General features: G+C 47.3%; 1 protein-coding gene across 1 annotated transcript in view; it reads left to right on the top strand.

Annotated features, from left to right (window-relative positions):
- Nucleotides 1-15786, top strand: part of MAN1C1 (mannosidase alpha class 1C member 1) — a gene marked incomplete at both ends in the record, with an annotated part of 130867 nt that overhangs the window by 36555 nt on the left and 78526 nt on the right. The gene's annotated exons all lie outside the window — the stretch shown is intronic.

Below are 15786 nucleotides of genomic sequence, written 5' to 3'. Positions count from 1 at the left end.
TACCCTCTCCCGTGTGATTAGGTTATCTTTTATATTAAGACTGCAATAATCCTTTCAAGAGCACAGCACTTTAGCTCAGCACTCTCAAGGAAGATGTCCTAAAGGTCCCATGAAGTTTAGTCTTGTAGGAATGAGAAAACACCACCGGTTCCCGTTATTATGAATCCGGAAGTGCCACTGCACATCATCCATCGTCACAGACCTAGAAAAATGAAAAGAAAACCTGTGTTGAGCTGTCTGATTAATGCAAACTAAAGGAGTGCTTATGGGGTGGCAGCTCTTTGGCTTCATAGGATGAATGAGCTCCAGGACCTGAGTCTTTTGTATGGTGTTTGTAAGGCTGAGCAGGTCTGTTTACTGCTTTGAAATTCTTTCTCCTGGTGTGAACGGGTAACCTTATCAGTGGGTTGTACAAGGCTTTCTAGCCAAAAAAAAGAAAATATGTACTTTGGAATCTCCGCTGATGGGGCCCCAGGGGGAATAAAGAGAAAAGTCAAATGCATGTCTCAGGCTACACGTGGGAAACAGGAGGAGTTTTTTTTTTCAGATACTCATTAAGATCTCAGCTCAGTTATCAACTTGGAGGCCTTCCTTGGCCACCTCCACCCACTCAGTCATCCTCTCCCCCTCTTGCTTGATTTTTCTTCAAAGTGCTTATCACTCTTCAAAATTACCCCGCTTATTTCTTATTGTCCATCTCCCCACACTATACGAGCCACGAAGGCAGGAACCTTGCCTGTCTTGTTTACTGCTGCATGTACCAGAATATGGGGTACCTAGTAGATGCTCAACACACTTTTTTAAAATGGATGTCAGGTGAGGGGAAGTTGAGAAAAGAACAGGAAGAGGCAAAGGTTGGAATCAGACCTAGGTTTGAATCCAAATCCTTCACTTATTGGCTGTGTGCCCTTGGAATAATTATTGAACCTCTCTGAGTCTCAGTTTTCTTATCTATAAAATGGACTACTTCCCAGAGGAGCAATGGAGGATTAAATGAGATAAAGTAACGGTAACATCTGGCACAGGGGCTGGTACATGGAGGTGCTCAATAAATACTAGTTCATTCTCCAAGCCTTAACGGAAACAATTGTACAGGGCGAGAAACAGGGCCCTTCACTGCCCACACGTGTCCAGAGGTTTTCAGGCCTCCTTCTTGGGTCCAGGAATGGTATCTCTGAGGAACGTAGTACTAATCCTTTTTCGGCTCCAAGGAGAATATAGACAGTTTCACATGGTTCTACACGCATGCGTTAAAGATGGGGTCCCAAGGATTCTGTACCCAGAGCTGGCTCTTCAAGAGATGGCAACACTGCCTAGAAGACAAGACTCCTGCCCTCCTGAAGCCTTTTGTTCTCATCCTCAGCTGAGGGCCTCCATGAGAACCCCAAAGGCCTTGAGACAGGTCACCTAGGCCCCTTGCTGTCACAGATGCCACTAACAGCCTTTAGAAAGTGTTTATCAAGGCTGATCTTCCAGATTTCCAATGGTGTTACCTCTCTAGGCAACCTGGCAACAGATTACTTCTCTCCATGGCCCAGTTAATGTCTCCCTGCCACTCACTGTGGTATTTTCCTTGTTTTCACGTAAACATGTTTTTTTTTTTCCTTTCTTTTAAAAAAATTCTTAACATTCAGGCGAAAAAGAACTGGTTCTGCCTCTTTTGCATTTCCAGAGACCCCAGCCTCTGCTGGGGCAGCTTTAAAGCAGGTCGTGCCTCCCTTCTAATGTACTGAGCCTTCGGGAACTGGAAATTCGGACGGTTCTTGTTTTCAAAAAGAAGCAGGCCTCAGGATGGGCCGCGTGGCAGCTGGCGGCAGCCAGTCCTCATTTTGATTCTGTGTGCCACGTGCCGTCCAGAGGTGCTGGGTTGATGTTTTGTTCGTTCATTCAGTGGACAGTGGAGCAGCCTAGTGAGATGGAAGGGACACAGCCTTTTGAATCAGTCAGACCCCAGCTTCAAACACTGGCTCTGCCACTTGCCAGCTGCCTGGCCCCAAATGTTGGGAAAAGGAGACACTAATCTTACCTCGGAGGGTTGTAGAGTGGGAAACAGTGTGCTGTCATGGTTAAGCACTCAGGCCCCCAAGTTGTCCTCTTGCATCCATTGCCTGGCTCTGCCACTATTTGTTCTGCATCCTTGGAAAAGTTACTTAACCCTCCAGGACTCAACTGCTTCATCCTGTAAAATAGGGATAACGACGGTAACCCATCCTAACAGGGTTGTGGTGCAGGATGAAATGCTTCTGAAAGGCTTAGCCCAGTGCTCAGCACATGCTAGGTGTGCAGTACATGTCCACTACTGGTTAATAGATAGATAATAATGTAGCCATCGTTATTACTAATGTGCTATGTTGACTTCCTCTGTTGGGCCAGCCTCATGCTAGGGGTTGGGGATGCATTGGGTCACAGAGCTCAAGGGCAGGGGAAGAGACATGAAAGAAATTATTATCCTGCAGAAGTCTTAAGTACTGTCATTGATGGATGGCAAGGGGCTGTGGAACAATGAATTCCAGAATGGTGGTACCTCTGCTCCAGAATATCAGAATTCCTTATGTAGAAAAAGGGCTATGGTGGCATGAAAGTGCATTGGAAATTTGGTGGGGTTTGTTCATTCAGTTTTTCACTGGGAAGTGCTAAGGCCCTTAAGTAGTATATTCGTTTGCTATTGCTGTAGTCACAAATCACACAAACTTAGTGACTCAAAACAACACAAATTTATTCTTTTACAGTTCTGGAGATCAGAAGTCTAAAACGAGTCTTCCTGGGCTACAATCAAGATGTTAGCTAGGCTGCCTTCCTTTCTGGAGGCTCTAGGGGAAAATCCATTCCCTTGCCTTCTCCAGCTTCTGGAGTCCCCCTGGATTCCTTAGTTTATGGCCCCTTCCTCCATCTTCAAAGCCAGCAATGGCCAGTGGAGTCTTTTTCACATCTCACCACTTTGACTCTCCTGCCTCTTCCCTCTTACTTCTAAGGACCCTTGTGATTACATTGGGCCCACCTGGATAATCCAGGCTAATCTCCCCACCTGGAGATCAGCTGATTAGTAATCTTAATTCCATCTGAAACCGTAATTCCATTTTACCATACATACTCACAAGTTCCAGGGATTAGGACATGGGCACCTTTGGGGGCTGTTATTCTGCCGACCCTAGGTGGGAAGGTGCCGTGTGAGTTTGAGGTATTGTCCAGAGGCCCCTGTGGCTGAAGCGTGGAGAGTGGGAAGGGGCCTGGGGAGAGGTCAGAGGCAGGCCTTTCAGGCACGGTGCCTTGGGGAGTTCTTGGACGCTCTTACACAGAGGAATGACATTTGATGGCTTGCATTTTTAAAGGGCTTAGTCTGTTGGTTGTATAGAGAAAGGATGTGGCGGCGGGGGGGGGGGGGGTGCCTGAGAGGAAGCGGGGAGCCCATACGGAGGTCCAGGGACAGTGGTGGACTGGGAGGGGGATGGGAAAGGGGTGAATCAGAGATGTTGTGGACAGGATGGCTGGAGAGTGAACGTGAGGTGTGGAGTAGAAGGAGGCTCCAGAGGGCTCTGAGGTTTCAGGTGGATGGTGCTGACGTTTCTGGACATGGGAAGATGATGTGGATCCCAGGGCCACAGACCACAAGGGCTAATACTTACGACAGAGTTTTCTATGTGCCGGGAGCTGTGCCGAATGCCTTGCATGGTAATTACACACAGCCCTCCGTATCCACGCGTTCTGCATCCATGGATTCAGCCAACCGAAATTCAGTCTGAGGTTGGTGACTCCACAGATGCAGAACCCAAGGATAAGGAGGACAACCGTACCAAGCCCTTTTACATAAGGGGCTTGAGCATCCGTGGATTCTGATATCTGTGGGGGGCCCTGGATACCAAGGGATGACCGCAATCCTTGCAGCCCCATTGGAGGCAGGCATGGTAATTGCTCCATTCTATGAGAAGCATAGAGTATTCTGACAAGAGCGTAGACTGCCTGGGTTCGAATCCTGGCTCTGCCACTTGCTTGCTGTGACACTTGGGCATGTGCCTCAGTTTCCTCATATGAGAATGGGAGCAATGATAGACTAATCTTATAAAATTAGTGTGACGATTGAAGAGTTAACATATATGGAAAACACTGATGACTCATGGAAAACACTGGTTAAGCATAATATAACAGTATCCTTATCTTTAAACAAATGAGATAATCGAGGCACAGAGAGGTTAAGTATCTTGACTAAGGACACACAGCTGCGGAAAGCTGGGATCCAAAGCCAGGCTCTTAACTACCATGCCTTACCTCCTCCTTGAGAGGACCTCTCAGAGCCGTGGTGAAAACTGCACGTGCTAATACATATAAAAGCCCTCTTCGTGGTGTTGGGCACATGCTGTGTATTCCGTCAGTGTGTGTATGTGGAAGTGCAGTTGTTGTTTTTTCAGTAAAATGGGGGTGATGGTGGCGCCCTCCCAGCCTCACTCACAGGACCATAAGGCTCAAATCAGGAAGGCAAAGCACTTTGGAAATAGTAGAGCTACCTACACATAGGCCATTTTTATACTCAGTTTCTTCAAAATGGCCTTGTTGAACCATTTCCCCTTGGAATTTCACTCACAGATGTGCTGAGGTCTTTCATACTGTCATTCATCTTTGTCCACAACTCCCCATCTCCCTGCCTCCACCCCAATGCCCAGGCTTTGACAGAAGAGAGTGGGGAGGACCCTTCACTTTGCAGTCAGGAAACCAATCTCAATGCAGTGGCAGAGCTCGATTTGCTTGTGACCTTCTCCATCAGCTCCCCTTGTTCATCTGCAGACTCTGTACCAAGATCATAAAGGTGTCCCATGGGAATGTGTCTCACCCGTTCTTGCTATCCCTGTGGCCTCACAGTTGGAGCTGTTCCCTTACTGGGCCTTCTAAAACCCTTGTTGAGGCAACTCCACCAGGCAGTAGGTGTTTCTGTCCCAGGCATCCCCCTTTCCCCTTGGTTCTCACAACACTAGCAGCCCCGGGGAGCTCCCCCTCTGTCGTCACCATCCTTAGATATTTATTCAACATACTTTTATGGAGGACCTCTATGTGCTGGGCAATCTGTTAGGTGCTGGGGAGCAATAGTGAGCAAATGGAGCCTGTGTTCTGGGTGTGGGAGGAATAGATACTAGTTAACCAATCACGCAATGAATGTAAAATTCTGACTTTAATAATCCTCTATAACAGGAAGATTCAACACAGTCCAGGAGGTCAGGCTTCTCTAGGACATGGAAACTAAGCTGAGATCTGAAAGATGAGTAGAATTTACCAGGAAAAAAGTAGAGCGAGGAGTGGTCCAAGGAGAGGGACTATCGTGTGCAAAGGGCCCGTGGCAGGAGGAGGCATTGCTCTTTGAGGAACTGAGAAAGAAAGCTAGTACGGCTGGGCAGAGGTGGGGAGGAGAAGCTGACGCTGGAGGCATGAATGGGGGGACTCTACAAGGCTTGATGGGCCTTACTGAGTTTGATCTTTATATCTGATGGAACTGTTTAAGTGTGTGTTGGGGGTGGGGTAAAGATATGAATAAATTTGTCCTTCGAATAATCACCATGGCTGCAGTGTGGAGAACCATGTAGGAGGCCAGAGAGGACTCCTCTAGGCCAGTTAGGAGGCTGCTGCGGGAGTCCCATGAAGAGATGGGAGTGGTATGGATTAGAGTGGTGGTGCAGAGAGAAATGGATGAAGAGGTACTTAGCAGATAAATTAATAGTGTAGCAGCCATCCTATGCTGCTTTTTACTGAGCACATATTATGTTCCAGCTGCTGTGCTAAGCACTCGGCAAGTGTTATCTTATTTACTCTCAGGGTTATTATAAGGATTAAATATTCCTGTCCTTTTACAGATGAGGAAACTGAGACTCAGAGAGGTTAAGTCACTTACTCAAGGCTGCACAGCCAGTAGATAGCAGAGTCCTAGAGCAGCTTCTCAAACTTTAATGTGCATTTGGATAACTTGAGGATCTTGTTAAAATGCTGGCTTTGATTCAGCAGGTCTGGGGTGGGGCCCAGGATGCTGCATTCCTAACATGCTCCCTGGGTATGCCCAGCTGTTGGTCCCTGGACCACACTGAATAGCAAGGGTCTGTCTGCCTCCAGGTCCCACACTCTCAGCCATGGCGCCTTAGAACAGCTACAGATGGGATGAGATTTCTGAGACTGCTCAAATCTGAATCCCATCCTGGGCAGGATGTGGGCGTGCTCTCTGGACCTCAGATAGGTCAGAAGTCATATCACATTTTCACCTCCTACATTTGTCCTTCAGTAGCTCAAGCAAACCCAGAGTGAGAGGGTTAGAGGCAGCACCTCACTGTCTACTCCCCACCCACTCCTCCACCCCTCAGCACAACCAAACCCCATCCTGCATCCGCTTCTGAAATATAGGCCAGGGGTTATGTGCATTTGCAGATGTCTCATCAGCAGTTGTCAATCAGATCATTTTGTGGGGCACCCATAGAAGGGGGTGGACTGAGAAATCTAATGTGGATGGTTTTAGGTACCAAGCTGTCAGCTGTTTCCCTGGGATGTGCTGAAAGTGAAGGAGTAAAAAATCACCCTAACATTCTAATCTCTTCATCTGTGTGGTCATTAGATCCTGGAATCATTAGAGACCAAGCCCTTTCCCACTCAGCCCCTGCAGATGGGCCAGGTGTCACTGCTGGGAGACACCAATAAGGCTGCAAGTCGCTGTGTGAGCACTTGTCTTTAATGACTGGGAAAATCCATTTCCCTTCCTGGCAGCTTTGAGATGTTGCAACCGTGCTTCTGGGTCATTGCCAGACCTGACCCTTTCTGTGTGCGTGTTTTATTTTTATTTATTTTTTTTTTTTTGGTTTATTTATTTATTTATTTTTGGCTGCGTTGGGTCTTCATTGCGGCACGCAGGCTTTCTCTAGTTGCGGCGGCGAGCGGGGGATACTCTTCGTTGCGGCAGGCGGGCTTTTCATTGTGGTGGCTTTTCTTGTTGCGGAGCATGGGCTCTAGGCACGCGGGCTTCAGTAGTTGTGGCACGTGGGCTCAGTAGTTGTGGCTCGCGGGCTCTAGAGCGTAGGCTCAGTAGTTGCGGCGCACAGGCTTAGGTGCTCCGCGGCATGTGGGATCTTCCCAGACCAGGGCTCAAACCTGTGTCCCCTGCATTGGCAGGCGGATTCTTAGCCACTGCGCCACCAGGGAAGTCCGCGTGTTTTATTTTTAAAAGGGGAGGATGTCTCACTGTTTCAGTGATTGCTCCTTTCTCCCTAGCTGCCGCCAAAGAACTTTCCAATGCAAACTTTCTATTCAGTTTCCCACTCTCAAGGCGGTCTGCCAGTATTCTATTTCTTCCTCTTCTCAAACGCATCATTTCTTGGCCCCATCATTCTGGGGCCCCTCAGGCTGGGGTGGGTGTCTTTGTCTGGGCAATGCAGTGGATTCTAGTCACTTTTCTACAGGAGAGGATTCTAGAGCTCTGAGACAGGTAGAAAGAACATCTTAAACAAAATAATGTCTGCCTCAAATTAGTAAATATTTTTCATTTTAAGAGTTCATGTCATTGCAATTTGTTCAGGTGGACAAGAACAGCTTTTGTTTGAGAAAGAACTGAAGAGGTGTCTTACGATTCTGCTCTGATTGCTCTGCCTCTCACTGACGCTTTGTTTCCTGCCTCTGCAGAGCTCCGTGAAGGGAAGGCTTTGTGATCTATTGTTAGGTATTCTTTGAATCTATAAAGCATACACTGCTGGAAGGGAGGGGCTTCCAGACCATCCAGAGTTCCTGTCTCTAGCATGGACACGCATTCATGCACACACACACAAAAATGATGACTGCCTGGTGTGTATTTCTAGAACGCAGTGGGGGCAGAGGTGTTTAGTTCTTGTGTCTCTTGATTCTTACAGCCACGTTCTTGATTTCTCTTTCTGTAGCTCAGGCTGCCCCTACCCCCATCAGCTGCTTCACTTCTCTTGCTGGTTGGCCCCCTCTCTGACTCCTGGCTGGAAAGGCTTTTTCCTCTATCAAAACCCACTCCCTCCCATCCACCCCAAGACCAACCACCTACACAATCCCTTTAGGCTTTAGGAGTAGCACTATAACATTTCTTCCTTACGTTTTTCATTTTAACAATCTTTCATTTTCACCTTACAAACATTTCTAGATATTCGTTATAGAAAATCCAAAAAGTATAGGTCAATAATAAGAAAAAAATAGCCACTAAACCTCTCACTATCTGACATAACCACTGTCAGCACTTTTGTGCATTTCCTTCCAGTATTTTTTTTTCCTTTAAAACACTCGTACATAGTCCAGTGATCTTCATACCATGTAACTTGGTATCCTGCTTTTCCAACTAGTATTATATAATGAACATCTTTGTGTGTCTCTCCCTATATAGTGATATTTAGTTTATATCACTAAACATTTGGAAACACAATTTTTAATACCCATTTCATACTTTACATCTCATACTTTAGCTCTTGCATGATTATTTTTAATTGGGAACAATACCTATCCTGTCAAGCCCACTGAACTGCCTGATCAAATGAGAGAAAGTGTGCAGAGAGCTGCACAAATATGTGCAATGATCATTCATGATGTTAGTTTTATCTTCCCAAGTGAACTACTTTGTGTGTTGTCACGGAATTGTTATATACTTTCCTATTCAACTTTTGCACAGCAGTGGGCAAAACTAGCTGTCTGGGTTTAATCTTTAAAAGGGAACATACTTATTAATAACTTTTAATTTTTTTCCTAGCAATTTCTTAGAGGCTCTGGCCTAAGCAACTTACCTGAAATATAGAAAAGGGAGTGTGCACAAAGATGTCCATTATGGCATTATTTACAATGGCCCCAAAATAGAAATCACTGACATGTATAATTATATGGGAGGAAGGTTAAGTAAATGATGCTGAACCTACTTGTGAAGTTATTATATAGCTGTCTAAAATGATGTTTACAAAGCCTTTGTAATAAAATGCAAGATGTTTATGTCATCATCACTGCAAGAAGCAAAGATAAATGAAAAAGAGTGGAAAGAAAGACACCAAAGTGGCAACAGTGGTTATAATATTTAAATGATAGATGATTATTTTCTTTCTCTCTGTTTTTCTGCAATGAGCTTGTATACCTTGGATGCATTAAAAGATAGGTGGGTGGATCAACCTTATTTTTTAAACTGTTGGGAAGGATGTAAGCAGAAGAGGTAAGTACGGGGCACAGAACTGAGTTCAAGTGAAAGTAGTGACCCACAGGTGGGAGAAAAGGGCATGGGGGGCTGAGCCCAGACTGGGCTGGAACTTCTGGAAAATGCTTAGAACCACAAAAGGTGCCTTTTAGTTTATTTTTGGAGCAGGAAGAACAGAGTAAGGATGGGCACCTCATTTGAACATGGTAATATAATTATAAAAGGAGAAACCAAAATTGCTAGTTCCTCATTTGCTCCATCCTCTGACCAGCGTGGGCGGGACGGGCTTGGTGAGGGGAATGTGAAAGCCCAGTAGGGCTTTTGAGGAACCGAGGGGTAAGAGGAGCCACAAGGAGACTGGCAACAAGCACATTCTATCATAATTTATACAAGTGGGAGAAAACAGAATTCTGTCATGTATAAATCTGGGTGGAAATGACATCAACATCCTGCAACGTTCCCTAATTTTTTTTTTTTTTTTTTTTTTTTTTTGCGGTACGCGGGCCTCTCACTGCTGTGGCCTCTCCCGTTGCGGAGCACAGTTCAGGGCTTCCCTGCTGGCGCAGTGGTTGAGAGTCCGCCTGCCGATGCAGGGGACACGGGTTCGTGCCCCGGTCCGGGAAGATCCCACATGCCGCGGAGCGGCTGGGCCCGTGAGCCATGGCCGCTGAGCCTGCGCGTCCGGAGCCTGTGCTCCGCAACGGGAGAAGCCACAACAGTGAGAGGCCCGTGTACCGCAAAAAAAAAAAAAAAAAAATAGAATTCAGACTCTTAGAAAAGTGGCAAAAGATACTACAAAGATTCACATTTACCCTTCACCCAGATTCCTCAAATGTTAGTGTTTTACCCTGTTTGCTTTGTGTACACTCTTCTCTCTCTCTTTCTACACACACACACACACACACACACACACACACACACACACACACACACACACACACACACACGAGGTTTCTGAACTATTTGGGAGTAAGTTGCAAGCATAATGCCTCTTACCCCTAAATACTTCATTGTGTATTTCCAAAAGGTTGGTTCTACTTTTCTATATAACCATAGTAAAACCAGAAAATTAACGTTGACACAATACTATCTGATCCCTATACCCCATTCACATTTTGTCAATTATCTTGATGATTGTCCTTTATAGTAATAATAATAATAGTAGTTGTTATTATTTCTGCACCAGGATCGCATCCAAGATCACGTATGACATTTAGTTCACGTCTCTTTAGTCTCCTTCAGGCTGGAACAGTTCCTCAGTCTTTCCTTTTCTTTCACGACCTTGATGTTTTTGAAAAATAAAGGCCATTTATGTTGTAGGTTGTCTGTCTCTCAGTTTGGGTTTGTCTGATCTTTCCTCATGATTCGGTTCAGGTTTGCATTTTTGGCAGGATTACCACTGAAATGACGTGTGTTCTTCTTAGTGTGTCATATCAAATGGCATGTGATATCTATTTGTCCCCATGAATAGTTTTTAAAAATATAAATTAATAACAGCTTTACTGAGTTATAATTCACATATGATAAAATTCACCATTTTAAAGTGTAAAATCCAGTGGGTTTTAGTATATTCCCAGAGTTGTACAGTCATTATCACAATCAACTTAGAACATTTTCATCATCCCAAAAGGCCCCATACCCATTAGCCATCATTCTCCATGTCTTTTTCCCTCACCCCTGGTGACTACTAATCTACTTTCTGTCTATAGGTGTGCCTATTCTGGACCTTTCATATACATGGAATCATATGCTGTATGGCCTTTTGTGTCTGGCTTCTTTCACTAAGCACAGTGTTTTCAAGGTTCATCCACATTGGAGCATGTATCAGCACTGCATTCCTTTCTATGGCCAAATAATATTCCATTGTATCTATTTACACATTTTGTTGGTTCATTCATCAGTCAATGGACATTTGGGTTGCTTCCACTTTGGGGCTATTACAAATAGTGCTGCTATGCACATTGTGTACAACTTTCTGTATGGACATATGTTTTTCATTTTCTAGGGTGTATATCAGGGTACCCAGTACCACCGCTAGGTTCAGTGATTCACCAGGAGGGCACATAGCCCTATTCCTGGCTGATTTACTGCAGTGAAAGGACACAAAGCAAAATCATCAAAGGGGAAATGTGCATACAGAGAAGCCCTGGGGAAACCAGACCCGGCACGCAAGCGTCCTCTCTGGGTGGAGTCACCCAGAACACACTTCATTCCTTCAGCACTGAGTTGTGATGACACGTGTGAGACGCCATCCACCGGGAAGTTCATTAGAGACTCAGTGCCCAAGGTTTTTACTGGGGACTGGTCATGTAAGTACCCTCGGCCTAACATGTACCGAAATTCCAGACCCCCGGAAGGAAGGCAGGTGTTCAGCATACACCACATCGTTTATACAGTCTCAGTGCAGTAAACCACCCTTACCCATCAGAGAATGGTGAGAACACTCACTAAATCCAAGTTCCCAGGCACCGGCCAAGGGCCAAATTTGCAAGCAGAGCCTTTCTAGCGATAGAAGTCTCAGGCCTACTGTGTTAACTCTGTTCTGCACGAGTCTACACCCAGGAGTGGAATTGCTGGGTCACATCGTAACTCCATATTTAACTTTTTATGCCAAAGTGTTTTCCAAAGCAACTGCACCATTTTCATTTCCACCCGCAATTGATGAGGGTTTCCACTTCTCCACAGCCTGGCCCACACTTGTTATTGTCCATCTTGTTGATTATAGCCATCTGGTGTGACTGATAGGTTTTTAAGTTAGTGATTTGCAGGCATTTAGAACCAAAAATGAGGATCCGTAGGAGCCAAAAGGTGTTCTCTAAGAACAAATCATACCAGTCTAACCTCTGATTTTTCTTAAAAGAAAAAAAAGCATCTGTTTTCTCTGCACTCGCTGTGCGGGGGGCAGAGTGCTTTTGTATTTCAGTCCTGTCCTTCATAGTATCTTCGTATACAAAAATGGAGACACAGGGCTTGGACTGATTATCTGGAAGATTCCTCACTTGTTGACAGATGACACTCAAAGAGCAGTGCTGGAGCCAGGTGAGGGGCCCCTGCTGCTGTTTCCCCAACTCTGTCCTCAGCCCAGCCATTTAATGTTTCTCTCTAAAACTTGGGGGAGACACAGATGGCGGTCCCATGAAAGCAGGCAGAATACCCAAAACACACAGACACACACACAATGAATGATAAGATCTGGTTCCAGAAAGATCCTGACAGCACGGAATGAGTATGGAGAGTCCAGTGAGATGCAGTTGTTAGGGACAAATGGCAAGTCCACACCCACGGGGTCTGGTCCAGATGTAACCAGGGAGAGTTTGCACTTCGGTTTCTGCTTGTTACCAAAAGCCAACCATAACAAATGGGTGACGAAGTCTGGGCACCCTGGAAAAACGTTGTGATGTGTATCTGCAGTTTCAGGGGATTTAGAGCTCTGCCATCAGGCGATCTGTTGAAGGAGCCGGGCTGTTCAGCCGGCCAACAGGCAGCCTAAGGTGACTTGAGAGTTGGCTGCCCCTGGATGAAGATCTGTGGTGGGAGCATATGAGCTGTCTTCCCCATGGCCCGTAGGGAAAAGCAGATTTAGATAGATTAAGAAAGAACTTTGGGAAACTCTGCAATTGAATGAGCTGCCTGCTAAGGAGGTAAGCACCCTTTCACTGGGGGTGTTCAAAGAGAGATTACTTAGCCTTTTTAAGGAACTTGCATGGGGCAGGAGGTGGCCTGAGTTCTTTGAAGCCTTAGAACTGCCTAAACATGAAGCCAGGGACTGTCCGTCTCTAAAGGCAAGTCCAGGGGCTGCCCAAGGCACATATCACCAGTTCCAGAGTGAGATTAGCCTTTCTGTAGGTCACCGTCTTCTTGTGCCCCTCACAATCCTACTTGTCCATCAGGACACTTGGGTGCCCGTGAAGCTCCCCTTGAGACACACGCTTGCCTTCTTCTGAGCACCTTTGTTACTCAGAAGCCCCCCCACCCCATCCCCCCGACCCATTACCTATTTTACCTGTGATGTGTGTGGTCCACACGTCAAGTCTCCCAGCCATGTGTTAAGCTCCAGAGCCAATTTTCTTGTTTGTTCTTACTTTCATTGAGCAAATACTTAATGAGCACCTATTATGTGTCAGTCCCCTGGTGAGTTGCCAGGCACGCAGCAGTGACTAGGGGATGGGGGCACTGACCAAATAGTTGCGAGTATAAGAGTTTAACTGCAGGCTGCTGTGGGACCTGACATCAGGAATGTGGGGAGGTCGTGGGGACCTGGCTGGGGAGGAGGACTTCTGTGCAAAAGTACCCTTTCAGCTGAGAGTTGAAGGAAGATAAGCAGTTGGCAGGAAAGTGGAGGGAGGGGTCCGGGGGAGCAGTCCCACCGTGGCTGCAGCCCAAACTGCGGCCGAGCACAGGCTAGGACACCTGGTAGGTTGGGGCGCATTAGGAAGAGAAGTAAGGACCACCTGGCTGGGGGCTTTCCCCGTCATCCCCGCTTATCCAGCGCCTGGGCTTGCGAGCCGAGGTGGGAGACACAAGGATTAGCGTTCGAGGGTCTGTGTGTCCTTGTGCACGTGTGTGTGTGTGAGAGCAGCTCTAATTGCCTTCTGAATCCTGTCCCAAGCGACACAGGGATTATTTGTGCCTTCCTTCCTCTCCGTTGATGTGGATGACTGTGAGAACGGGCCACGTTCCAACATCCCCACGTCCCTGCAGTGACAGCTCCTTTGAGAACATGTAGATACCCATGGTTCTCTTAATTACTCCTGCACACCCACTTCTCTCTCTCTCTCAAGCAGGTGGGGTTTGGGGGTAGGGTGCAGTCCTCCCCCTCCAGACCTCTGCTCCTGCTTTCCTGCTACCATTTCTGTTTTAACAGCCTCCTGCTGCTCCCCTACCCATCCCCCACCCCTCCCTCCCCTCACACTGACTTAATCGAGGCCCGCCCCCCCCAGAATAAGAGAGACTGAGGGAGGAGGCCAGTCTCCCTTAAGCGCTCATACCCAGCAATTAGTTTCCCTTATTGCCAATTCAAGATAAGTAGAAAATAACCAAGGAATGGAACCAGGGCTCAAAACCTGTGTCAAGTGCTTGGCACGCAGTACCGTGACATTTGCATGTGTGTCTCCTGGGAAGCCACACATCAGGCCAAGCATGGGGGTGGGGTCTGCTGGCCTGGGAGCTGTATTCCAGCCCTGCTGGCTGTGCCACCCTGACCACCTTCCATCTCTGAGCCTCAGTTTCATCATCTATGAAGTGGAGAGATGGTACTAGATTATTCTGCCATTTCACGGAGAGCCCAGGACACAGACCTGTCAGGTCTGCCCTCCTGGTCTGTGTGTTTTGGCCCCAGGGGTGAGCATGGCAATGGTTACTGTCCAGGTGTGCCTGGAAGAGATGGCTGCTAGACCTTGGCACCAGGAGTGGCAGAGCATGGAGAACGCAGGTGGCGATGTCCAGAAAGACAGTGCTGAAGCAGGAAGGTGGGCTGGGAGATGGAAGGAGAAAAGCAGAAGGGTGCCAGACAGTGTCTGGAAGTGAGCTGGGAAATAGAAATAAACACATATAGTAGACTGCTGGTTCTCAGATGTGGCCCATGGACCACGTGGGGATGTGTTAGAAAGACAGGATCTCAGGCCCCACCCCAGACCTGCTGGATCAGAAACTCAAGGATGGGGCCCAACAGCCTGTTTTAACAAGCTCTCCAGGTGATTCTGATGCACGCCAAAGTCTGAGAACTAATAAGGTGGATGAAAGAGGGGTGGATGGATGAGGCTTGGAGAACCAGATGGGTATTTTAAAGGCTGAGCAGGAAAGAGGACTCGTGTTTGTTGATCACTTGCTGTGTGAAGTCAAAAACTGGGCATTTCCTGCTACTTGCTTTCATTTAAACCTTTCAGGATTGTGGCAAAGCAGCCCTTGTTATTCCCATCTCAAAGATGAGGCAGCTGAGGCTTGGAGACATTCAGTTGCTTGCCAAAGTCAAAGAGCTAGTGGCAGGGGTAGGATTAGAACCTGGGCCTCCCGGCCCCGAAGCCTGAGTTCTCTCCACGACACCAGGCTGCTTCCCACCTGCCTGTCCTTCAGCTGTGCCTCCGCTGCCTGGGCTGGCTCCCTTCTCAGCCCCATGGTCACCGCAGAGGCCTGCTCTGCTGTCCTTCTTCTGCAGCCTGCCATCAGAGGCAAAAGGGAGACCCTGGGGAGGGGCGGGAGAGCAGGGCTGGGGACAGATTGTTGCCTTGCGTTCCTCCAGCCTCCAGGGCTAAGTCCAGTTAGGAGACAAAGGTGCCTGTATGCTCGTGATGCTGCCAAGGGGCTAACATAGTTGCCTTAATGTAGTAAGAACTCATGCATGCACTGGGTGACAGAGCTGACAGATACTCATTGCCAAGCCCTGTGCAGGGTGCTTTGGGGGAACTGAGGCAAAGAAAATGTAGTTTCTGGCTTCAAAGAGTTTGTGGTCCAGAACCAGTGAAACAAAAACTAACAGTGACCGGCTGGGGTGCTAGGAGGCCTGGGAGAGCCAGCCTGGGTCAAGCCAAGTGCAGGAGTTCAAAGAGACTCAAGCAGTGACTTTAGGGGACAGACCTAAGGCTTCGGAGCCAGAGGGCATGGGTTCAATTCCCAGCATGCTCACTCACTCCCTGGGTAATCCT

Source organism: Leucopleurus acutus, assembly GCF_964270905.1.
Source record: "Leucopleurus acutus genome assembly, chromosome: 2".
In the NCBI taxonomy this organism is placed as follows: Eukaryota; Metazoa; Chordata; class Mammalia; order Artiodactyla; family Delphinidae; genus Leucopleurus; species Leucopleurus acutus.
Note: the sequence above shows the minus strand (reverse complement) of the source record. Positions and strands in the feature narration are given on the sequence as shown.